Source organism: Anolis sagrei, chromosome 1 (genome assembly GCF_037176765.1).
Source record: "Anolis sagrei isolate rAnoSag1 chromosome 1, rAnoSag1.mat, whole genome shotgun sequence".
NCBI classification, from domain to species: domain Eukaryota; kingdom Metazoa; phylum Chordata; class Lepidosauria; order Squamata; family Dactyloidae; genus Anolis; species Anolis sagrei.
The window spans coordinates 313,196,893-313,224,102 of NC_090021.1; the positions used below are offsets into that span (position 1 = coordinate 313,196,893).

A 27,210-nucleotide genomic window follows, 5' to 3' on the forward strand; every position below is an offset into this window, starting at 1 on the left:
AATTTTTTAAAACTGGTAGCCAAATTTTGTTCATTTTCATGGTTTCTTCCTTTCTGTTGAAATTGTCCACATGTTTGTGGATTTCAATGGCTTCTCTGTGTAGCCTGACATGGTGGTTGTGAGAGTGGTCCAGCATTTTTGTGTTCTCAAATAGAATGCTGTGTCCAGGTTGGTTCATCAGGTGCTCTGCTATGGCTGATTTCTCTGGTTGGAGTAGTCTGCAGTGCCTTTCATGTTCCTTGATGCGTGTCTGGGCGCTGCGTTTGGTGGTCCCTATGTAGAAAACGTCAGGAGAAATGCCTCTAGAACATGGCCATATAGCCCGAAAAAACCCACAAGAACTGAGTGATTCCGGCCATGAAAGCCTTCGACAATTTTTATTCAGGTTTATCTTCTGGAAGGCCAAAGTGCTTTCCAAATCCATAAATAAAGATAGGGGATATTCTGGATTTTGCAAGAAACTCCAGAATATCTTGTCACTTCAAGAAAATCTGAAAAGCTGGATCAGCTCAATCTGCTGTCCAGACACTGCACACTCACCATTGCAAAAAACAGGGATGGATCATGACCATGTTGCTGCCACTGTCACTCCAAGTTGACCAAAGAACTCAATGAAAGCTACAGGCCATTGTCACCAGCACATCTGCTGACATAAGATGAAGGTGCTTGCATGACCAGCATGAAGAAGAGAGGTCATGTGGGTGCCTCTAGGTGTTCATATTATCAGGAAAAAGAGGGGGTATTTCCTGACCTCATGGGCACCTCTGCTGGCCAGAATGTGGCACCCACATGCTCAGCAAGACGGGGGAGGCTGCCCCCCTCCCCACTCTTCATGCTGATCACATAGGAGTCCTGTTGTGATGTCAGCTGCTAGATGATCCTTCGTAGCCCAGGGATGATGGTCCTCCATCATGGCAGTGGGTCTGTAGGTGGCTTGGAGCCCTCTTCTTGATCAGCATGTTCTCCCGCAGCGAGGACATCGATTTCCAGGTGGAAGGAGGGCCCAGTCAGGGTTGGCTTGATGTGCCTTCCTCTTGGCATGTTTTTCCCTTTCCCTGTGATGTCAGCAGAAAGACAAACAACAACCAGATGCTCTCACAGAGCTCTGCGGCCATGTAGGAGTAGCAACAGCATCAAGACCGAAGAGGTAAGGTGAGTGCCATTTACATCAAGCGAAATTGTTAGCCTTCCATGTACCATACCAGTAGACACTGAGCTGAAATATAGGTGAGTCCTCCATGTATTATAGCAGCAGCAAATATATTTTGTATTCTTAATGGAAGTTAGACACATGCCAGCATATAGGCAATCAATGGGTTTCAATATAATGTTTTTTAAATATATGCAAAATTTGTTTCCAAAAGGTACCAAATCCAGAAAATTATAAAATGTGTTATAGGTGGCAGCACATTCTCAGCCAGAAGTAGAATATTATGTACAGATCAAAATTATTAAAATGTATCAAATCTCTTCAGTACAGTCATGATGGATATACATTCTCTATAAATCCAGAGATAATATCCATCTGCATAGCATATTAGTTTTTAGAAGCACTGACAGGAAGTCTACGTATCATCATCCCCATTGGTAAGCTTCCCATGGACAACTGTTTGGCATCTGTGTGAGAAGAAAGCAGGACTACATTGGGCTTCAATATGATTCAGTTTGGTGCATTTTTATTTTCTTATGTTTAACAGTGAGAATCATCATCATCTAACATCTTAACTCCACTTACAGCCCTCTCTATTCCCTATAATTTATGTACATGTTCTAAGACTGGTGCACACTCTGCAACAGATTTTTTAATATACTATAGGGCAGTCAGGAACACAGTAAGGTCATTCAAATTTGTTTTCCCCCATGAAACCAGATGCTTATAAGAAAGAGAAACAGGATTGCTATGCTATTGCAAGACTAGCAAAGTATGCTTTTGGTGAGTCATTGAGAGAAGGAGTTCTTAAGCTGTGGAAGAGCATTTACAAAGAACATTTGTCTATGTGTCATCATTGGCTGATGGTACACAGATGGTATTGCTAAAACTAGAGTGCTCTCGCTACACAGACATGGAGAGCTTGATAGAAAAGAAGATCTCTGAGTAAGTTAATGATAGTCTTTAGCTCTTCTAGCTGTAATTATGTTGTATAGATATTTTCTTGTCATCTATCCAAACAAAACTTTAAGATGTTACATTGAGAATGAGGGAAGCAAGGAAACAAGCTCGTAAAGTTTGGCTTTTCTTCCCAGGCATTGAACTTTTTAAGATTGCCATCCCTTTCTAATTTGACATTCAACATATATTCCAACACATTTCATAAATTTCTCTAAAGCTATTTTTTATAACAATCATTGATTCCCACACATAAACAAAATAATAAGTAATAAAATAGTCATGGGGCATTGTAAAATAGATTATTTAGGAAAATCTAGCATGGTTCCAAGGTTGAGATAGTGAACTTTTCAAGACATGTATTGGGGGCAGGGGGGTTCAAATTTCAGACGTAAAATGGAAACAAACGATGAATGGCTTGCAACAGTCCTGAATCCCTTCCAGTAATACATCTGGATGGAAATGATTAAGATATGTAAATGTAGCCAGCGCTCCAAACATAGCCAGTATTCTTAAGAGAATGGATGGATGGAAATTAAATTAGTAAGATCGAATCCTTAACACGAAGTGTTTTGAGCAATGTTTTTAAAAAGCTTCAGCACAAGCAAAATGATAGCCTGCAGCCAGGATTCAAGGAGCTATGCTAGCATCCTGTGTGTTTTTTTAGACTCCCTATCTTTCTCAGCTGGTTAGAAATGTACTCAAAAATGCTGTTTTTCACATTAATTTGCTTGATTTCTGTTCTTGCTATTGTGTAATTGTATACACAGGTGCCCCTATTACAGAAGACAATGTATGGTCCAGACAAAACAAGCCAGGGATTTTTGAAGAAAGGGAAGGATGGTAGAGCTGTTGTGAACATCTTATGGCATATTACCATCACAACTACATTTCTAATAGAGGTGAACATTCATTTCTTAAAGAATGAACAGAACAGTCCTAATTGTCATAAAATGCACACCATCATGATGGCAAGAATATGCAGAGGGTTTCACTTCCAGTTGAATCACTCACTTGATTAAACTGTTCATTTCAGAATTTTATCCATGAGATTACAGATATAGGTTACACTTGATGAGTTTCCAGATTTGGGTTCATTTCCATGATTCCATTCCTACATATCTGCCATTCAGCAGCTGGAGATGGAAAGAATTCACTTTGCCCAATAACAGTGGAGTTTGTAATAGAAGCTTCCCTAGACAGAATCCATTCTATTTTGATAGAATGCCCAGAGTAATTCAGGGGCCCTTCCATACTATACAATTATAGCACTATGAATCCACTTTAACAACCATGGCTGCATCTTATGGAATCCTAGGATTTGCAGTTTGTTGTAGCTTGTCTAAAATTCAAAATATCCCTCCCTATAAATTCCAAAATTCTATACAATGGAACTATAGCACTTAATGATTCAAAGTGCTGGCTTTAGCCTATAAAGCCTTAAACACCTTCAGTCCAACTTACTATAGTGCGAATGCATCTCCCTCTATGAACCAGTTTGTAGATTAAGATCCTCTTGGGAGGTCCTGCTTTGGCCCCAAAAGCCTCACAGGTTCGGCTGGTGGGGACGAGGGACAGTGCCTTCTCGGTGATGGCCGCACAGCTGTGGAACTCCCAAGCGAGATCAGATCGCTCCCCTCTCTCCTGACATTTATGAGACAGCTAAAGACCTGGCTGTGGAGCCAAGTGTTCGGCCCATTATAGGAATATTTAAAGTGAAAGTTGAAAGTGCCACTACCCAGGATTGTTTATAGAGAACAGCTATGTCTTTGTGTAATATGTTATAATGTTTAATGTTTTATCAGGGGAGGGTCAATTTTGATGTTTTATACTGTTTTTATACTTTTTTTATTGACAGCATTGAGTTGTTGCTGACACTGTGAACCATCCTGAGTCCCCTTCTGGGTTGAGAAGGGAGGTATACAAATACCACAAATGAATACATAATCATAAATAATGTGGAGTCATACTGGTATAATGAGCTGCATGAAAGGGCTCCTAGACATTCTTGAGGACGTGCTGGCTTGTCTCTCTCTTTGGGGGTTGGGGCTAGAGTGCTATTGAATGAATGAATAAACAAATAAAAATAATAGACTTAGGATCACCTTATCTAAAGAAGTACCTGCTCCCATATATCTCTGTTCAATTATGAATTAAGCTTTTCTCTTTGTGTCCCAGCTAACAATATTGATTCTCTGTGGCATACTCCATCTGTAGAATGCTCCACAAGATGGCATTTACACTGTGGGATTAATGCAGTTTGACACCAATTTCATTGATATGGCTCAATGCTATGGAATCATAGGAGTGGTAGTTTTACAAACTCTATAGCCTTCTCAGTCAAAAAGGTGCTAGTACCTCCCAGGATTCCATAGCATTGAGTCATAGCAATTAAAGTGGTGCCAAACTGCATTATTTCTACAGTGTAGATTCCATCTTGCTTTTGATGAATGAATAACAATCCCCATACCATGACCGTCCCAGCATATACTCATCCTCTTGATGCACCTCACTTTATTCCTAGCATGTAATTAAACGCCACAGCTTGTCCCTCCTGTACCTCCCACCAGACAAATCGCTTAAATTTTCCTATCCCAACCTATGTCCCCTGTTTTTATCTTTGCAAATGGCCTAGCCCATTTTGATTAACTCTTTGTCCCTAAGTTTTATTTTTTATTTAATTCATATCCGTGTTATGTCCCATTGTGTTAATTTCCTTTTACTGTTTGTACATTATTGTTTTTATTGTTGTACTTTTTAATTTTAATTTTATTATTTGATGTATGTATTTCATTTGTTTACTGTATTCGTTGGGCTTGGCCTCATGTTAGCCACCCCAAGTCCCTGATGGGAGATGGCGGCGGTGTATAAATAAAGTTTAATAATAATAATAATAATAATAATAATAATAATAATAATAGATCCAACCTACTGCTTTGAGTTCCGCCCCCCCCCCCCCCCAGGGTGAGAAAGGCTGTATATAAATACTGTAAATAAATAAATAAACCTCAAAGGGAGCCACTGGGCATCTTCCTTTGTAGAATTTAAATGCAGGCCAACAGCATCTTCTTCCGACAAACCCACAGCCATTGATGTGAACTTCTATTTTGTTATTTGTGTGCTGACATTGTTGGCTCTTAATATGTAAATATTTTAACATTGTAATGTTGGTTCAGCATATTAATTTATTTTTCTTGTGAAACTTATGATTTTATGAATTTAAAAATACATTTGTAACAGCTCAGAGGGCCTTTCCACTTAGTATATAAACACTCTAAATAAATCAATAGGTGGATGCCAACTAGTGGAAGACAATCCTTTCTGAAGGAGAAAAAGAAAAGGAAAAACACAAAATAACTGTGATCCTATGATATTAAGGAGCCTTTAATAAATTGATTTCAATGTATGGCTAGCATTCAGTTGATTACTTTTCATTATAATAGCTTATTTTAACCAGTTGTTGAATGGCAACTCCATGCTCAAATAAAACAAATTGATTGAGTGGTTCCACTGTAGTCAGGTCTAACAATATAATTTATGACTATGTTTACCATAGCAAACAGTAATGTTATAACAGAACATTTTTCTCCCCTTATATGCTATAGTTCCCACTGTCAGGTGGTAAATGCAGTATGAAATGCAGAACTTTTATGCAAAGAAGAAGGCTTCTTCAGTTGCACAGAGAAACAGAAATGAGCATACATCTCAATTGGATCAGGCTTGTAAAACTGAGATCTTCTATACACAAGGAGGCAAAGAATGAAAACAAGGTCCTTAAGAATGACTTAAGGTGTGGGTAACTTCAAGGGGGACAGAAACCTATTCCCTTTCAAGCCTTCACTTCAGGTCCAACCACAAATAGCAAACCCATTGCCTTTGCAGTCTTTCTCAAGATGGCAGCAGGAAATGATATTGCATCTTTTTTTTCTTGCCATCTTGAAATGTATTGCAGGTGAAAATAGAAGTATTTGGGCACAAGGCATTTGGTATGTTCGTGAGATGTGGGCCAATATCTATATGATTTGAAGGCAAAATTTGCACCATTTTAAATGTGGAGAATTGAGGTTTATGCGAGATTGGTAAACGCTTTAGTGGCCAGAAAAGTGGGGTTCATAAGCTGCAATTTGCCCATTCCCCTTTGTAACAAGACAACAAACAAGCAAGGGAACAGGTGAGCGGCATACAAGAAAAACTGTTCTCCACACCCACTCCCAGCAATGACTTAATCTGAATTGTATTTTTGGGCACTGCAGCTCTTTCTAATACATAAATTCTCAATGAAGGAAACCATCCATGAGGGCAACACATGGCAAACCTCCCATCCCATATGACAACGTCAATTCATATGGCATTAGCAACTAGGGAAGTGACAATCCATTCTGCTTCTTCAGCAAGTTCATTTCCTGATGTCAGTTATAGCCTTGTAACGTGTGCTGCATTATTGTTCTACTTAGGCAGTGAATTGTTGATGTGTCTAATGCTGCACCTGTTAGTCAAGAAATCCCTCAGCAGGCAAATAGCACTATAAAACTGACATACTCTCATGCAACCAGACCTGTCAGGATGTTTCCTCTGCATTATGCAAAATTTTCTGCTTTATGGCCATTAAAGAGAATAATAAAACAGCTGTTGCTGAGCTGTATGTGGTCCAATTCCAATGAAAAGTGCAGAGGTGATTATGGGAGAGCCATTCACTGTAAAATAATGCAGGGTGGGGCTGGGTTTCTAGTCTATATAAATCCATCCTCTCCAGGGAGAGACAGGCATTATTTCCTGGCAGGAACTTGCTGCAGAACACATGAATTGTGTTTCTCTTTGTAAACACTGACAAACATCTTTACAGTCTGTTTTCCTCTCAGCCACATTTGATGAGATTGTTAATGCATAGGCAGATATCCTAAAACAAATGTGAGATATTTCAGAAGAGCAAGACAATGTCTTCAGTTTCTGAAATCTGATTGGCAAAGGGCCATAGGGAAAGAGGGTTGGTTAAACTCCTCCCCCCCCCCACCCCGCACCCCACACAATGTAAGGCAATTGCCTTACCTTATCTGGGCAGGGACCACAAGGAGGTGCTAGAGAGAGTAGGGTTGCCCTTTTTATGGGAGTGAAGGGTGAGTTGAAGGAGCTAAAGTAATTCTCCCTGTTTTCCTGTTATTCCCCCACCCATGTTGCTTGTTGTGGAAACAACCCTCAATTATGATATGGGAAAGTGGGGAAGTGATAACCACCAAAAATGGGGAAAATGTTTTTCCTCCTTCAACTCCCTCCTCCCCTATAAAATGAACCATTCTTCTCGGTCTAAGCCCCCTTTTAGAGTTTGGTCGGATAATGGAACAGTACCCATTTAGGTAATATGTCTAAGCTGATGCACAGGTGTAAATACTGGAGGAAGCAAAATGAAGCCAATGCTCACTAAATAAGAATTCTGTCCCTAAAATGAAAATTCCATTTCTTCTTCAACATTTTAGCATCACTTTCAAAATAGGTGATACGGAGAACTGTTTATTTTGTTCACATTCCCTTAGTAGCATTATCTCCTCCTTTTTTTTTTTTTGAAAGCCTAAATTGTACTGTATGACCAACTTATCAATACATTTGATAGTCATGGTTTTACTTACCCATGCTCTAAAAATATTTTCCCCCTGGAAATATTTATGGACCTCTCTGGGTTCTCCAGTGTAACGCTATGAGATGCTTCATGTCCAAGTATAGGGCTCACTCTTATACATGGTTTCACACATCCATATTACCAATTGATACATGAGCATCATACTATATTAATAAATGTTAAACTGAAGATTTAAGTTACTGTAATGCTAGAAATTTGGGTAATGAAGAACATTTCATCTGGAGGTCAATGTTTTTATCCATCATTCCTTCCCACTACATTCTAGGATGGAGAAGAGAAAATGATACCAGAAAGACTAAGAAGAAAGGGGAGCTTAAAGGATACTAAGAACTTAAGAAAATTAATTATCTTGATATTCATACACTCCTTAAATTTTTATTCTAGTTTATTTCCTCCTTCACGGGGAAGTCGAATTCTTATTACAGAGAAATGCCCTCATTTTGCTCATCCTCTTTAACTACATCCTTAGTTGGTGGACTATTATGGATGTATCTGTGCTACACAATTATATCAGCTTCATACTAATTTATCTGTCAGGTTTCCACCCCATAGATTTTTAGATTGCTGAGGTATTTTTGGATAGCAAGTTAGCTCTCTTCTAGAAATTCTAATAATTTCAACAAAATACAAATCCCCAAATTCTATAGATGGAAGTTAAGGTGGTATGAACATACTGTAACTGTTTCATATAGATACATACACAGATAATGTAAGAAGTACATTTCAAAGGTCTTCCCATGTTCCTCTTAATACTGCAGCAGTAACTTTTGTCACCATTTGTGTCTTCTTAGCATAAAACATGAGATGAAACTGCCGTCTGAGTAAGTCAATATAGTCTTAAAATTAATTGATGGAATTCCAAAGGAAATTGATCTCTACAACGCAATACTGCAGTGTGGAAGACTCAGGATTTCAGTCAGCCAACCATGTCCCGGTCTACAATATTCCATTCCATTTTACCTCACCTCGGGTTTTTTTCTCTTTCCCCCCCCCCCCCCCCTCTTAACAGTAAATCAACACTCTGTGACCATTCAACTTGACTGTGTCTATTTGGTATCTACATCATTCACTGTGATGTTTCCAGGTTCTCCTACTCTTTAACCTGCGATAATCTTCATATTGCCAAAGCCAAATAATACATCCTTCTTGTACAGCAGTGATGTCTTTTTGTCTTCACGAGGACTTGCAATGTGAGGGGTTTGTTCTTAATATATAGGCTGAGATAGACAGGAAAATAAGCAAAGTGATCTTCCCAATAACAGGAAGAGAATTACTGAAGTGGGAGCAAGCTATTTTCTTTTGAAGGGCTGATAGGATGAAACTGCAATAATGAGGAAAGGATTTTGATATGGCCAGACTGTATACATTCTTTCAATTTTTCTCAAGATACTGCTTAGTGTTGACTAATCTCTAAAACAAAAGATGTGGCAGTTTTAATCTATGTAGGGGACATGCCTGTCACTCAGATTTTAAGATCTAAATTGAGAGAGAGAGATGGGATTGCTTAATGATGAAAGAAAAGCCCTATGAGTATATATTCCAAAATGCTGTTATTGCTTTAAAATGTGATGTGTGTTCACTGGCTGTTCATGTGTTTTATTTATTATTAATTCATTTAAAATAATTTATTATTAATTTATTTAAAATTGTACAGAGGGGACTCAGGGCAGAGCACAGCATATATACGGCAAGCATTCCATGCCAGAACATAAAATAACTATAAATATACACAAAGACTAAAAACAGTTATATCTACTTTCAATCCGTTGTTTAAAACCCTCTCAAAACACCATGCTATCTCCGGTCAGCGGAGTGGGTTTACTATTATTGCCTCATTGCACTGCCCCAAAGACTTGGTCCCACAGTCAAGTTTTAACCATCTTTCTGAAGGACAGGAGGGAGGAGACTGATGTAATCTCACCAGGAAAGGAGTTCCATAGCCGGGGGACAATCACTGAGAAGGCCCTCTCTCTTGTCCCCACCAAACGAGCCTCTGACGGTGGTGGGACAGACAGCAGGGCCTCCCCAGAAGATCTTAGTCTTCGCAGTGGTTTGTAAAAGGAGATGTCTTTGGACAGGTGTTGGCCATGTATTATTTGACTTCAATGTTTCCTACATATGACACTTACAACATAATGTATCTGGGCATGTCATCACAAATCAAATGCATGTATAGAATGACCCTCTTAGCCATGGACTTGATAGTCATGGTTTCATTTATTTATGCTCCATAAAATATTCCCTTGGAAGGGTTTGTGTGCTTCTCTGTCTTCCAGTGCCTCCAGTCCAAGTACTGTCAAAATAGGTTTGGGATGTAAACCCCCTTGGATATGAGGGCGGTAATGTAAGACATACATTCATGATGGGTTATTGCGGGTTTTTCGGGTTGTATAGCCATGTTCTAGAAGTATTATCTCCTGACATTTCATCTGCATCTGTGGCAAGCATCCTCGGAGGTTGTGAGGTTCATTCATGGTTTTCTATACAATCTATTTAGAGGAAATTTGTCCCATTATGTAGGAATGGAATATTAAGACACCGCTATGTGTGATTAACTTGCAGAGATTGCTCCAGGTGAACAAATGTTAAAATCATGATACATCACCTCTGGGACTTACTACTTTGTAGCTGATTTTATGACTTTCTCTTGCCTGCACCTAGCCACGAACATGTGCTTATAGTTACTGCACTTTAAAAAATGGAATTTGTCAGCAAAAATGTAGTTATCACTAGAGACAAAGAATATTTGCAAACACTTAAACATCTAAACTCTAGTTTCCAAAACATCTGGAAATCACAGCAATTATAAATGTTAGATGAATGAGAAACTTTACAGAATTTGTGATGGATATGCAATGAGATCCCTTTATCCATGGATTACCCCCTGTGGTTTTAGTTACCCCCAGTGGCTGCTACTGGAAGTATTGGTGGACATCTCTTTCAGTCCTCCAGTGTGATTCTACAATATCCCTGGGCTAGAAATTTACCTTCTGTTGCAATCCAGAGCAGGGAACGAGGCCCTAAGATAACTATCCACCACAGTTGGCTGTGAAAAACAATCCTTTTTTTATTGGAGAAAAATGGTTACAAAATAAAGGAAAAATGCAAGTCAAAAGCCACAGCAAAATCAGCAAACATGAATTTAAAGCAAAACCAAAAAGCAAAACCAAAAGCCTCACTGTGAAATACTGGAATCTGTTAGCAATCTACTAACCGTACTTGATATCCTAGAAATCTTCCCAAACTATGGCCAGGGAACCGGGAGAACTGCCAAGGTCTTCATCAATTCTGAAATGATGCCTGAACTGAGGCAGTCAGCCCGGCGTAAGGCAATTAACTCAAGAATTGGTTCCGTGAACCGCCCTTCTTTTTTGAAGCCAATGTTTTTAATTCTTGGATTCGGGAGGATCGACGCAAACTGAGTGATTTACTTCTGTCTTCCCAAATTTGGCCCCTTCTGTTGTCATTACAGTTAACAGGTGCAGAAGGGAGGGAAAGTTCAAGGTTTCCCTCTGAAACATTCTCATGAACACTGGTACTTTCATTTTCCAAATCTACAGAAGTTCCTTCCTCACTAATTTCAGGAACATTGGTATTTTCCAAACCTACAGCAGTTTCTTCCTCACTAATTTCAGGAGCATTGGCATAAAAAGGTACATTTCCATTAGCATCAGTAAATATACTTTCATTAGCATCAGGAGGAACAAACAGAGAATCAGGTTCAAGTTCAAACTCAGGCTGAACCCCAACACCTTCTGTCTTCCTCTTGTGGAAATATCAGTTAAGGTAGTGACAAAAGCCAAGTTAAGAATGGATTGGTAACCCCACCCTTCTCAGAGCAGCAGATTTGTTGAAAGAGGGACGCCTCTTGGCCATGGGAAACAAAAACATGGCGTTCAGTACTATTTGTGGTTTCAGACATCAGACATAGAACATCTTAGAACATATTCCCTGTCTTTACTATATGCTGTCCAGAGGAAAGGAAGCAAGCACTGAGGAAACAAAATTAGTTCCTTCTTTTCATTTCACTTATATATGTGTAAAAGACAATACTTTCCAGAGTTTCTTCCTGGCTGCCTTGCTCTGAGTCAGTGTCAAAGTCTATTTTCTCCTCAAATTTCAACTGTCCAAAAGCTATCTGAAAGAACCAGAGAAAATGTAGTATCAGATGTTTACAAATGCATAAAAATAATAATTGGCCATTTGAAAAATCAGTCTTTTTATATCAATTATACTCAGTATTAATTACCAAGAGCCATCACTGTGTAGTCATTTGATAGGTTTTACTAGGATACTAGGAGACTCAGATCCCTACCCAGCAATGGAAGCCTACTGGATTACCTCAAGCAAACCACACTATATCAGTTGCAAAGACAACCTTTCCCCCATAGAAATCATAGAATCATAGAGTTGGAATAGATCACTTAGGTCATCGAGTCCAACCCCCTGTCATGCAGGAAAAACACAATCAAAGTATCCCTCACAGATGGCCATCCAACTCCTGTTTAAAAGTTTCCAAGGAAAGACTTACTTACTTAGGCAATCCCTCAATGGATGAATAGGATAGTCTTCCATGATCTGTATTCTTGTGGATCCGTAGGTGGCTGTGGAGCCCTATTCTTGACCTGCATCTTCTCCCACAGTGAGCACATTGGTTTCCAGGTGGAAGGTGGTCATTTTGGGAGTCATTTTGTTAGTTTTGGCCCAGCTCTCTAATCTGTTAAGGTCATTTTGAATTCTGATCCTGTCCTCTGAAGTATTAGCTATCCCTCCTAATTTGGTGTCATCGCCAAACTTGATAAGCACACCCTCTAAACTTTCATCCAAGTTATTAATAAATATGTTGTACAGAAGTGGACCCAGGACTGAACCTTGTGGCACACCACTCGTCACTTCTTTCCAGGATTAAGAGGAACCATTTGTGAGAGCACTTTGGGTTCAGTTGCTTAACCAATTACAGATCGACCTAATAGTAATAACCCTAATCATAGCCTACATTTGACTAGTTTGCTTGCAAGAAGGTCATGGGGGACATTGTCAAAGTCCTTACTGAAATCCACAGCATTCCATGCATCTACCAAGTTTTTAACTCTATCAAAAAAAGAGAGAGAGAGAGAGATAAGATCAGTCTGGCATGACTTGGTTTTGGGAAATCTATGTTGACTTTTAGTAATCAGCATTCATTTCTAAGTAATTTGCAGACTTCTTCCTTAATTATTAGCTCCAGAATCTTTCCTGGTATTGATGTCAGGCTGACTGGGCAGTTATTGTATGGGTCCTCTTTTTCACCCTTCTTGAACTTATAAACAGTCCCTTTGGGGAAAGAGGATGAGTTATAAAATAATAATAATAATAATAATAATAATAATTATTATTATTATTATTATTATTTGATAGGAACAACATTTGTCCTCCTCCAGTCTGCTGGGACTGCTCCTGTTCTTCAAGAATTCTCAAAGATTATTGACAATTTTTCTGAAATGACTTCTGCCAGATCCTTCAATACTCTTGGATGCAATTCATCTGGCCCTGGAGACTTTTATTGCCAAGAAAATCCCATTTCACATTGGGGTTGGTGGAAGTCAGAAATGACTTGGGCACACAACAGCAATGGTTAATTACTAGTCAAACCTATTCTTGCACATTTGAATTCTCTCCTCTTTACTACCTCAGAACTCTTCCTGCCTCCATTAACTGGCTCTATATGACCTCTCTCCCATAGGATAACATTACCTTTGGGAGTTTAAACTCAAGATTAAATGGTCTCTTACTGAAAGCTTACATGGGTGCTCCTTAAATGGGTTACTCATACAAGTCAAAAACCATCAATCTGCTTTCACAATGGTGCTCATTCCCCCCCACTCCCCTTTCTCTCCCCTGAAATTCTCTGCATGAGAACATAGTTAGAGAATACTGTGTTGTCATCACACAGTTCTTATCACAAGATATCTTGGCTGTACAGCAGCTTCAGAATTCGACAGTGCTAACAAGCAGTTATTTTAGTCACCGCAGACAACTCAAAGAGACACAGGAAAAAGAGACATGTGTAAGATGTAATTTTCACAAAGTCACTTCACTTGCCATAATTGTAATTTAAGACCTAAGGGGATATATGGGTTGCAAGAGTTATAACCTTTTTGAAATCCCTGATATTTAAACTCACAAGGGATTACATTTTAAAAAATCATCTAGAAGTGTTCAGAGAGAGTGAAGACAGGGAGAGGCAATAAAATGCATGGAGCAGCAAAGCGAAATCATATGGGCTAGTGGGCTGTGCATTTTCCAAATGTCAGAGGAACATCTTATTATTGAATCAAGCAAAGGGAAAGTGAAGAAATGGAGCCTAAGGAGGGATAAGGGGACTTTCAGACTTATAGTAATGAATACGTAGAAAAAAGGTAAGGGTGAAATGTTTCCTGGAGAAAGGCAGGATGTAAATTTAATTGATGAAATATGGTAGAAAGATGAGAGTGAGAGACAGAAAGACAAATAGACAGATGCAGTACAAAGTTTGAGCTCCAATATAAGGAGTAGGAATTTTTCAATGAATAGTCCATCTTTAAATTAAGTCTGCAGGCCAATCTATTGGAAGTGCTTTGATTGTTTATTTCTGTACTTTTACTTAGGCGATCCCTTGTTGGACGAGTAGGATAGTCTTCCATGATCAGTATTCTTGTGGATCCGTAGGTGACTATGGAGCCCTATTCTTGACCTGCATCTTCTCCCACAGTGAGGGCATTGGTTTCCAGGTGGAAGGCAGTCTCAATCAGGGTTGGCTTGACACGCCTTCCTCTTGGCACGTTTCTCTCTTTCACCCTCCATTCGTGCCTCTTCAAATTCTGCAGCACTGCTGATCACAGCTGACCTCCAGCAGGAGCGGTCAAGGGCCAGGGCTTCCCAGTTCTCAGTATCTATGTCAGAATTTTTAAGGTTGGCTTTGAGCCCATCTTTAAATCTCTTTTCCTGTCCACCAACATTCTGTTTTCCATTCTTGAGTTTGGAGTAGAGCAACTGCTTTGGGAGACGGTGGTCAGGCATCCAGACAATGTGGCCGGTCCAGTGGAGTTGATGGCGGAAGACCATTGCTTCAGTGGTGGTGGTCTTTGCTTCTTCCAGCACACTGACGTTTCTCTGCTTGTCTTCTCAAGAGATTTGCAGGATTTTCCAGAGGTAGTGCTGATGGAATCGTTCCAGGAGTTGCATGTGACGTCTGTAGACAGTCCACATTTTGCAGGCATATGGCAGGGTTGGGAGGACAATAGTTTTATAGACAAGCACCTTGGTATCCCTACGGATGTCCCGGTCCTCAAACACTCTCTGCTTCATTCAGAAAAATGCTGCACTCGCAGAGCTCAGGCGGTGTTGTATTTGTCCGAGTGAGACCCGGTCTGGCACAGCGAAGTTGAGGTTTCCAAAACACACAGACTCAATTACCACACAGCATTCTTCTTTGGTTTCAAAATAATAAGCTTTACTGGAAGCATCTATATACAGGCGACTACATGTTGATGAGGAAAGATGGCGACTGACAAAGTACAGGACTAAACACTAGGGCTGGGCAACCACGGAAAAATTTGTTTCTAAACTCGATTCGTTTTTAGGGGGGTTTTGCGTTTCGTTTTTTAAAAGAATTCCGAAATTTTTCTTTAAAATAGTTCGATATTTACGAAATTTCAGAAATTACGAAACAATTTCAAAACAATAACGAATCGATTCGTTAATGGCGGACGCGATTGCGCAATACGCTAAAAACCCTCCAAATGGGACAGGGGGAACTTCTGAAGCTTCCCTCTCCCTCTGTTATTGACTGTTGGTGTGATAATTTATTTTTTTATCACTGATAAAACAAACAACAACTATAAAACTTGCACCAGACATACGGAAATAATAATGAAATAATAACGAAACAATTTCGAAACAATTTCGAAACAATTACGAAACAATTACGAAATAAATTTTAAAAATTCGTTTCGATTTTTAGTTGCTCCTGAATGGTTCAATATCGGATCGTAAGCCACTTTAAATACGAATTATTAACGAATTACGAAATTAACGAACGAAACCGCCCAGCCCTACTAAACACACAGACAAAGAAACATCCTGCCCTTCTGCCTTATCTGTATTCTAGCCGGTTAACTCCCTTTTCTTCTCACGAAAAGTCTTATCTAACTTTAGCCAAGGTCTTAACTCTCTAGCCCATAACAATAATAATCTACTACACGAATGAACAAAATGAACATGACTGAAACCATCTTGAATTACATTATTAACACATTGAAAAACATATATAAAATAACTGCAATTATCCTGACAGTATTTTGGTGTCGATGTTGACTTTGGTGGAGAGGTGTCTGCCAAGGTAGCGGAAATGGTCAACATTTTCTAATGTTACACCATTAAGCTGTATCTCTGGCATTGGAGAGGGGTTGGCTGGTGACTGCTGGAAAAGCACCTTGGTTTTCTCAATGATCAATGACAGGCCGAGCTTCCCGTATGCTTCTGCAAAGGTGATTGGAGTGGCTTGTAGATCTTCTTCTGAATGCACACAGACAACATTGTCATCAAGCTATCCTGAGTCCCCCTTCGGAGGTTGAGAAGGACGGGATAGAAATGCAAGAAATAAAAAATAAATAAATCAGCATATTGGAGTTGTAAAATAGATGTTGTTGTAACCTTTGTTTTGGCTTTCAGTCTGCTGTGGTTAAACAGCTTGCCATCTGTATGCTAGAGGGTTGAACTGAATGGCCCTTGGGGTCTTTCCAGTTTTATGCTGCTATGATTCTGTATAACTTGCTATATTCCTGGAGCCTTTCTACTTCTAAATGTTCACGAATAAGCAAAATGGCTATTTCTTCCCTATTTGTACCTAGATAACCTCCTTTTTCATCAGAATCGCTTTGTACTTGCAGTAGATTTCATAATGGATCATAGAATCGAAGAGTTGGAAGAGACATCATGGGCCATCCGGTCCAACCCCCTGCCAAGAAGCAGGAATATTGCATTCAAATCACCCCTGACAGATGGCCATCTAGCCTCTGTTTAAAAGCTTCCAAAGAAGGAGCCTCCACCACACTCCAGGGCAGAGAGTTCCACTGCTGAACAGCTCTCACAGTCAGGAAGTTCTTCCTCATGTTCAGATGGAACAGGAAGATAGAAAGAATACATTCATGCTCATGCTTACATATGCTGAGCTCAGAGGGTTTCTGGTAAAGAGAATGAATACATGTTAAAGCCATTGGAACTAAGCAATTTGAACAAATGCTGTTCTGGATTTCAGGGAACAGGTAGATGTTGATTTTTTCAAGTGTACACTTGTACACAACATGCATCAGGATGGCAAGGGGCAAGTCAGAGAACTTGGACGAAATTTGTTATAGTGACCATTGCTTTAGTTTCTAGGAAAACACAATAATATTGCTTTTTGACAGACACACACTGATAAAGCAGAAAGAGTTTTCTCCTACTCGTTTTTAAGGTCATCAATTTCCCCTCAGTTTAAAACTTTTCAAAACAATGATCCTGAACTGTCAATCAGCACAGGTACATTGTGTTTTTCCACATGCTTCACATCCTCCTTTTCTGAGGATATGGTTGAGCTCTAGCTCTCTTGATTCATATTTGGGAATTCTCATTGGCTGCATTGGAAGACCTCCAAAGCAACATAGCATAGAAAGTGCTTGGTCACATGTGCCATGGCAAGAGACTATGTAAGTTGAGTTGGCCTTCTACATTTGTGGATTTGACTTTTGCAGATTAGTCATAGTTTTGCCTAAAATGTTCTCTTTAGGCATCTCTAAGGGTGGTTCCACACAGGGCTCTAACCTGAGGGTTTCTTAAATGTGATTGCACCTGGATTGAAGTCCAGACACCTTCCCCCAACATTTGTGCTTTCTTTGGGGGGGGGGGGTCCAGATGCCCTGCCAGATTTTCTGGTAGGGCACTCGGACACAAAACACCCCCCCCCCCAAGCTTTTTTAAAAGAAAATAACTTACCCAGCTGCCATTTTCCCTTCTCCTGAGCTCTCCTCGCTTGTAGAAATGATGTGCCAGGAGAAGGGGGGCAGGAGCAAGTTTCCTCCTCCTCTTTTCTCCTGATGTGTCATTTCTATGTACCATGAGAGCTCCAGAGAAGGGAGAATGGTGGCCGGGTAAGTTTTTTTTCTTTTTAAAAGGCCTTAAAGGGATTTTGAGAAGAGGTGGGGGCTGTCTTGGGTTTCTTGGGCTCCAGGAGCCCAAGAGACCCAAGACAGCTGTGTAGATTGCCACTGGAAGTCACACAGCATGATCCCCAGTCACCATCTACACAGCGCCTCCAGATAGAAAGACCTCAGTCTTCTGAAAGACCCGGATCTTTCCAGCTGTCAAATTACTTCAGCAAAAAGCAGGGTTTCCCTGCTTTGTGCTGAAGGAATTCATTTTTACCTGAGGCATCATTTGGATGCCACAGGGAAAAACATGGGAGTGTGCATACTTTAGGTGCTGTCTGAATGTGCTTTGAGTTTTCTATTGCAATTCTATTGTCAACATCTGAAAGAAGATGATTATAGAGCCATGCTGGAGGATCTAGAAATTCCTAGAAAGAACACTTCTCTAGGGATCTCTAGGTTCTCTGGTAGTCATTTTCCAGTGGAAGTCAAATGGAAAACCTAGATATTTGCAGAGATGTGTTTTAGCAGGAACACAAATGCATTTTTCATAACTTTTCACTTTTGCAGGAGTCCTGTGCCCCTAATCCTAGAAAATATGGAGGGCTAACCATATGTTCATTTAGTAAAGAGGAATGGAAATAAACATTCTTGGGCACTACCTCCCCCCATACTTGGAACAAAACAAAATAGTGTGTTTCTAATGAGTAATATAAAATGCTATTCCCTCTCACCTCCCCCCCCCCCAAATGCAGATAAGTGTGAAGTACTCCTGCAATTCCAGTATTTTACCATGTCTTGACTAATTAGCTAGTTTACATAATTGAAAACTAGATGTACTAAATGCTTAAATAGCTAAAATATCTTAGTTGATCATGGAGCTAATGTAGATAACAGGTTCAAGTTTAAAGAAGGCTATAAGTGATTCATCTTTTTAAAAAGGTACTTTGTGAAAATGTTCCTGAAGAGGTTGGAGGCGAGAGCTAAAAATGTAACTGCCATTTTCAGTAGCAGCTCTATATTCAACATAAAATTTGGCTTGTCTGCCTCTTAGCCACCTCTTATCAAACTCTGAAATGTGTTGATGTGTTGCAGTTTATAGAAGCCTCCTTCCCATCAATATCCTCACCCCACAGGAGGCAGGACTGATTGGTTGAAGGCTACACAGTGAGCTTTGTGGCTAAGAAAGAATTTGAACCCAATTAAACCCTCTAGCCACTACATAATATGGGTACCTGTAAAATTGATTTGCTATTTCTTCAATGCATATTTGATTGGGATGGTGCATACAGTTAGTTACTGGTTTGCTGCTGTTACTTATAGAAGAATCTCTTTGACTTCAGGGATTTAGATTAAAGTATGTTATGATATCTTTAAAATTCCTCTTTGTAGATCCTTGCGAAAAGGAATCCAATATTGCTTCCTTCTACTGCTGCATATGTCTTCTACCCAAAAAAGTTTCTGGCAGTTCTATTTTTTTTAAGGTATTATGACTTCAAAGGCATTATGCACAAAAATTCTGCACATATCTGTCAGCAATTCAGCAAGCACAATAACCCAGTTTCAGCCAATTGTAATAACTATAACTTTAAATAAACTATAAGAAAATGTTCACAACATTTGGTATTCCCAGTGAAACCAAGAGTCTTGATAGAATCAAAGTATGATTGAACTACCTCTAATGTTGCCAAAAGTCATAAATGACCAGAAGTCTTCTGGAAACATTTTTTCAGAGAAACAGATTTTGGCTTGAAAAGGTGATCCCCAAGCCACCACCAAGACAGTTACCACCTTATCACATTGAGAAATTTCCCAGTTGTAGGACACTTCAGTCTCTACCCAAACATAGAGAGGCACTAAGTACATCACATGAGTTAAACTACTTCTGGCAGTCATGCATAGCTCTCCATGGTTGAAGAGGCAGAAGGGTCCTGAAAGGAGGGAACTCCTTTGAAGGAATGCCATAAGAAAGAGTGAACAGGTTTGTTTTCTGCTGCCCTGGAAACGAGGACTCAGAGCAACTCAGAGCAATGGGTTCAAATTACAGGAAAGGAGATTCCACCTGAACATTAGGAAGAACTTCCTGACTATAAGAGTTATTCAGCAGTGGAACACTCTGCCTCATAGTGTGGTGGAAGCTCCTTTCTTAAAAGCTTTTAAACAGAGGCTGGATGGCTATCTGTCGGGGTACTTTTGTGCTTTTATTGCATAACAGGGGTTGGATTAGATGACCCACATGGTTTCTTCCAACATGATCATCAATTTTAGTAGATTTATTCCCATTCTCCTTTAGTTGAAGAAGGTACCATGCTTGGAAGGAATTACTTCCTAATACCTTGACAGGAATCCTAATTTCTCCCAAGAAGAGATCCTGCACCAAATTAGCAATGTTCCATAAGTCAACTCTGAATTTCAAATTTTCAGTATGTTCTTATTCCATCTGAAACTGTGATAACTTTTTGGTGCAACTACTAGACCTAGTTACCTCAAAATAAAATGTTTGATTAAATTGTGGATTGCTTGTTTTCTTATTTACTTTTGTCTTTTCTTGATCATTCCTTGAGGGACTCACAACAGATACAATAGCATATGGGTCACAATTTTGTCCATTGATAAGAGGTAGACCATGGCATTCCTTCAATTGTACTAATAGCTGCTGCCACACTGATCCATTATCTGTAATTTTCATTTAGTTTTAATTTCAAGATGAACTTTCCCCTGAACTTCTGAATTAGAATCAACAGGCTGAAGCATAAACCAGTTCTCTTTACCAGAGTATAAGCTTAAGTCTTCTTTTTTGATAGCCATTTTACCTACACACAGATCTCTCTGGAGAACATTTTTGTCATAAACGTAAATATCCTTGGTATCTCAATGTAAAATTCTTCTCCAAAGAAAGAGTTTAATGACTTCTTAACTACCCGAGTGTGATAAACGTCTTCTTGATTCAAATTGATTGTAAAAAGGCAATTTCTCATTTTGTTTGGTCCTGAGTATGGCACTTCATTTTTTTGGCTTGACAAATCTTACTGTGGAGCATCTGCAGTAACCTTACCTCTTCCTTGGCCCCTTTGTAAGGGGCCACAGCCTCACTGAGGTAAACGAGCAACTAGACATGGAGGGAGGGATCAACAGCAAAACACCTCTATTCCCCTTTCTATGCACCTCCACACAGGAGAGTCATTCTTATACCAATATACAAAATATTTTAAGTTGGACAGCTATGTTTATTACATTGAAGGACTTGAAAGTGGATTTTATTTTTATTTTTATATTTTTTTAAAGTAGATTTTGACTACTCTTGAATATAGATGTGACACTAAATACAGACTAAGTTCAACAGGATATGATCTGGAATCCCTGATTTGTTGAACTCTCGCAATCCATCTATGAAGATTTACAGCCTGGTAGAATGCTATTATGTACAGTACCTGTTTTATTATGTACTATGTACATCCAATAAAGTGGGAGCTCACATATGTAATAAATCAGTTAATCTTTAAGCTTTCATGAGGATGGTGGTATTCTTTCAGTCCTGCAGTTCTTAGCTGAAAACTTTTCATTACCTTTAATTTAGCTCCAAGTCATGAAAAGCCCCATCTTGAAGACAATAGAGGTTCTTCTTGACTGAAAAGTGAATAAACAGATGAGTGTTTTAATCATTTGTATTATACTTTAGATTTCATCTTTATTACTATTGTTCCTTTTAAAGCAGAAGGAACTGACATTTGTTTCCTTTATTGTGAATCAGAATCATGCATAGTGATACACTAATAAAAATGGAAAAGACAATTTCCCCTCTGTAATGCAACTTGAGATCCTTGGAAATAATGGTTTGTCAAGGATCTTAAGCAATGAGATAAAGTAGTTATTGTTGAGCACATCTCAAGTAGAAAGGCTAGAAATGGTTTTAAAGACACAGCCTTTTTTAAAAGACAGAGAAATGATTTTACTAAGTCATTTAAATAAAAGCAAGCTTTCATAAAATGTAACTAAATGTACAAAATATGATTTTTTAAAAAATATACAGGAATCCTGTAGCACTTTGTGACTGAGAAAAAGTGATTTCTAGCATAAACCTTTAGGGCTGATGATCCACGTCATTCGATACAGGATAGATGTGAGTTCTCAAAAAGCTCATGCTAGAAATGTCTTTTCCCCAATATCCTGAAAGATACTACATAAAGCCCTTTATGTCTCTCTTTCCTACTGGATAATTGTAATATGCTAGTATGTTTGCAAGTTTAAAGGACATTTCACTAAGGATAAGCAAGTCTGACTACTTCCAGTACATGTCACATTTGAATGTTCTCATCCATGGATCCACTCTGTCACCACCTTGACTGTCAGAATATTGTTCAAAGTTTCACTTCAGCTCTACTGGAAAAACCTATGGAATATAAATGCTAATCTTTGCTTCTTGTCTTATGTGAGAACAAACTGAAAAAAAATCCCAATGCTTTATAAGTGCTTGGCAAAATTATGAAAAAGTTTGTGTATTTTTGTGGATTTTTCACAGTAGGCCTTAGTTTATGAAAATTTGGCAATATTAATTACTTTGGGCCAGAATCATGTTGTGAAATTACAGGTATATGTTTAACTTAGATGTATGCATTGGCAACTGTTTGGTATTGATAACTCCTAGATATTCCCCACTATACAGAATATGTATGGATCATTTCCTCAATTTACTGTTGCAGGAATTGGAGCTAGAAGTGTGTAACACTTGAGCTGGTCACTTGATGAAACACTAACAGTCTTGCTGGCATTTTTATTGGCATGATTTCTTGTAGTTCCTACACTAACCAACTAAACGTATTGCGGGTCTGGATGATGATGATGATGATGATGATGATGATGATGATGGCTGTGTATTGTCCAGCTAATGACTGTGATGTCAGTAGGGTATTGTGTTTGCTGAAGATGCTAATCAATGTTTGATAGAAGCTATCTAAGGTGCTGAACCATGTGCCCCATAACGGTTCCACCCCTTGGATAGCTCCTTAAAGTTTAGCCTGAAACTTGGAGGAGATTCACCAGCTAGGCATTCACTAGCCTCCAGTTCTCACCAACACCACCTTGCTTGCATCCTTGAGGCACACATTTTCAGAACTTGGAAAATATATTTCTTTAGAATACAGCCCCCAAAATCCCAGTGGGCAAGCAGACTTGGGTGGAGTCTAAAACCTCTTCTCCAAATTCTGAATATTTTATTCTTCAAGAGTCACTAAGTCTCATAATTCTGGAAGTGGGAATTTAATTTGCACAGTTAAATGTGCATACAAGCTCTAATTCTAAGTAATCCAGAAAATTCTAAAGCAAATAAATGAAAGAAACAAATATTGCCTAAGGTGATGTCCGCAGAATCTGGATTTTCTCAGTGTAATTAAGAAACAGTTTCATATTTTTGTTACTAAAAATAGCTTATTACTATTCATACAGTTAAAACCTACACCTGTAAACTCAAAAGCTAGCCACTGCCGAAGAGGAAATCCAAACACTGAATTGCAACCTCCATTATATTGCTGAAGCACTGGAACAGAAAAAGACTCATAAAATGCCACTTTTATACACATTTGTCTAAAAGGTTGCCTTCCACCCACTTTGAGCAAATTATTGCCAATGTTTCTTTTCAACACACAGGTGTCACCCTTGTGGGAGGTAGAACTTGAAACTAGGACATCACCTTCCTTTTTATTGTAGCTTTTTCCCCCCCTTCGAGTGCACTTTAACATCAAAGCATCGACTATAATGAGAACAGAATTGGAACAAGAGAAATGTCACCACTGAGAAATACAATTGCGTCACCTTTGTGGTGGCGGGATGCAGAAGACACGCCAGTGTTTTAACCTCGGCAGCCTCGTTCAGATTCATTAGGATAATTACCATCTTCTTCATAGCACTTGTGTGCTCATTTGGGCGCATAGAAGCCCTGACAGTTTCTCTTTAATTGAATGCTTTTTGCTACTGCTACAAACCTAAAGTCAGAGAAGAAAAACAGGACAAGTTATGAATGGCAAGTGCCTTACATCTCTCACCACATGATCCTTTGGGATTTAAAGTTGTCATTTAGCTTGATTTTGACCTACACTTTGCTGCCATCTTAGCAACTACATTTCTGTGACAGATGTGCTAAGATTTCTGGAAGGGCTGACAACCATTGAAGAACATGTGGGGAAAGAAAAAATGATACATTTTGGCCAGTGAATTATCCTGCCATTGTCTCATTAAGACCAGTTTGTAAAACAAGCTAACATTTATCAAGAGGGTCCATGTACCAACTTAATAAAAGGATTGCATCTGGAAAGCTCTGTTTTTCTTCCTGTATTTAAATGTCATTCCAGCCATTTTAATGCCTTTCAATGAACTTTTAGTTAAGTTTCTTATTAGCTCTGCCACTAATTCATGTCTCCTTTCTCAAAATGCATTTAATAACCTCTGAGAGGCATTGACCCAAGGCAGAGATCCTAACTATAAAGCATAAATAAAGGAGATGTGATTGGCCTAACTATAGTAACTCCTGTATTTATGCTTTCAGCCTCACAGATTGAGGCATATTTCAAAGAAGAGCCATTTTCTTTTTAAAAGGGACAAATCCACATTCCATAGTGAAGGATGGGGGTAGAGATTAAATCAGAAATTCCACACTGGAACCAATGGGATTACATGCCAGTTTTATTACAGGACTGGTGTGGGTTATGAGATTTTGGAAATAAGTGACATACATATTATTATAGTCTAATGTTGGCAAGCTTAATTAGAAGACCATCTTCTACTACAAGATCCTTTCTGATAACAGTCGTAGGATTTGTTCCATGTTTCTGTCAGAGTTGTTGGAACTTTAACTCCCAGAATTACACATATAACATGATAATGGCTGACTAGATTTAGTTAGGAGTCATTATTTGAAATAGCCTCTTTTCCTAGTTGGGAAAATTATGTTGATTTGACAAACCGCATCTCCCATAATAGACCAACTTGGACACTGCAGTCATTGGAGGAGGCCCTCCCCTTGGTCCCACCCCTGTCCAAGTGCGGCTGGTGGGAACAAGAGAAAAGGCCTTCTCCGTGGCTGACCTCACCTCTGGAACTCCCTGGATGGCCCCTCCCTCCCCACCTTCAAGAAACAGCTGAAGACATAACTTTGCTCACTGTCTTACGAGGAGGAGGAGGGGGAGGAGGAAGAGGAGTTGGTAATACTACCATTATCCCTCTGATTAAGAGCTACCATCCGTATCCAGGCCCTATCTTGAGCAATGATCAATCTCTTTGCCCCCAAGAATCTGGGAAATTCTGTTCAATGTTTGTTGTTTTGTCTTATGTCTGATATAACAGATTGTGTTTTTTAATATAATTTTAGTTGTTAAGTCATAATTTGTTTTTATATGTTGGGTTGCCAAATTTCATTACTATGCGTGTATTGTTGTGTTCAGGCACTGAATGTTTACCTTTTACATTTGAAATCCGCCCTGAGTCCCTCCAGGGAGATAGGGTGGAATATATTATTATTATTATTATTATTATTATTATTATTATTATTATGAAATGGGATGACTGCTTCTCAATAGTGCATCATTATTGTTGAATTTGCTTCTTCAGGAAGCTTTTGTTTTTTATTTGCAGTTTTATCTCTTTGAGGTTCCTGCACTTCTAAGCCCAGTGAACGTAGAAGGCTGATTGAAGAATGATAATGCTGTAATTGAGTATTATATGACTCTCTTATCCATGGATTTGATATCCCCCATTTCATTTGCCCATGCCCTATAAAATATCCTTGCACAATGTTTGTGGGCATCCCTAAGACTTCTAGTGTGCTTCTATGGTATGTTTCCAGCCCAAATATGGTCAAAATACAGGGCTCACTGTTATCTATGATTTCAGGTATCCATGAGGGTATTGGAACATTTCCCCTATGGATGCTGGAATCATTCCTTTTCTGCTCATGACCCTTTGTAAATTCTCAAGATTTCTGGTAAGGAATAGAATCCACTGAAGAGGTCAATGTACTCCTTAAGTAGGGATGGGCAAGTCCAGCCCTACATAAATTGCTTGACTGCAACTCCCAACATTTATGATCAGCAAGGTCTCATGGAAAAGTGAAACTAAACAAATTCTGGAGTATTGCACCTTTGTTAATGAAAAAGTTAGTGCTATATTTCTTAGTAAAACATTTCAGTCACTGTGATGTGAAAAAAATGACCTGGCTCAAGATATTGTGAGGAATTACCTGGAATGTCTGACTACATCAATCCAGTGTTGATTTTAAATATTAAAATCAAATAGAAACTACCCAGTTCTAATATATAGTACTGAAGATCATATTATGAATATTTGAAATAGCAAACATAAATTACAAAAATAGCAAATTGAAGATTATGTGTAGGATATTAAATACTAGTAATAATAAAATATAGGTCATCAAACATCAAAGGGCAAACTGCCTTTGACAGTTAAATATCAAGTTTTGTCAGGTGAGTGGTGTGAAATATATACAATTACACATAGCTTTATCCCTCTTTCAGTACATGTTTTCCCCCACAAATATTTGGGAAGTGGGTCTAAACAGGGAATCTGGCATGAGAAATGGGAGGGATATAATACAATATTAAATATTTTGCAAACTGTGGGTCACTGAGAAGTTGCAGATTCAAGACACTTGTTTAAAAATTTGGTAGACCCATCTGGATCTGATAAAAAGGAGTGACAGAGACCAGTCTCCTTGCCTTCTTTCACCTAGTACAGTAGTACAGTAGAGTCTCACTTATCCAACCTTTGCTCATCCAACATTCTGTATTATCCAATGCAGTTTGCCTCCTGCCCGGATCCACAGCTGTTTCAATACATTGTGATATTTTGGTGCTAAATTTGTAAATACAGTAATTACTACATAACATTACCATGTAATGAACTGCTTTTTCTGTTGATTTGTTGTAAAACATGATTTTTTGTGCTTAATTTGTAAAATCATAACATAGTTTGACATTTAATAGGCTTTTTGTTAATCCCTCCTTATTATCCAACATTTTCATTTATCCAACGTTCTGTCGGCCCGTTTATGTTGGATAAGTGAGACTCTACTGTATTCTTCTCCATAAGAGTAAGAGACATATTTTTTAGACATTTCATTTCCTCAGTCATTTGGAAGTTTGGAAATCTAATTATGTCACTTTTCTTGGAAGCAATACACTCAACTCAATATTATTCTATCTATTCCAGCATTTACCCTGACCAGAAACATATCTACAGATTTTTATACTGAAATAGGTCATATCAATCATCTCCTTCTCATCAATCATCTCCTTCTCATAGCAGAAGACACTGCAGGT

The 27,210-nt window shown here is 38.8% G+C and overlaps 1 long non-coding RNA gene across 1 annotated transcript; it reads left to right on the forward strand.

Moving 5' to 3' along the window:
* Positions 1–2,011: 2,011 nt before the first annotated feature.
* On the forward strand, positions 2,012–27,210 carry LOC137095962 (uncharacterized). Its single transcript, XR_010909107.1, has 4 exons — positions 2,012–2,095; positions 2,878–3,009; positions 25,766–25,856; positions 27,101–27,210. It is a non-coding gene; the product is annotated as an uncharacterized lncRNA (long non-coding RNA).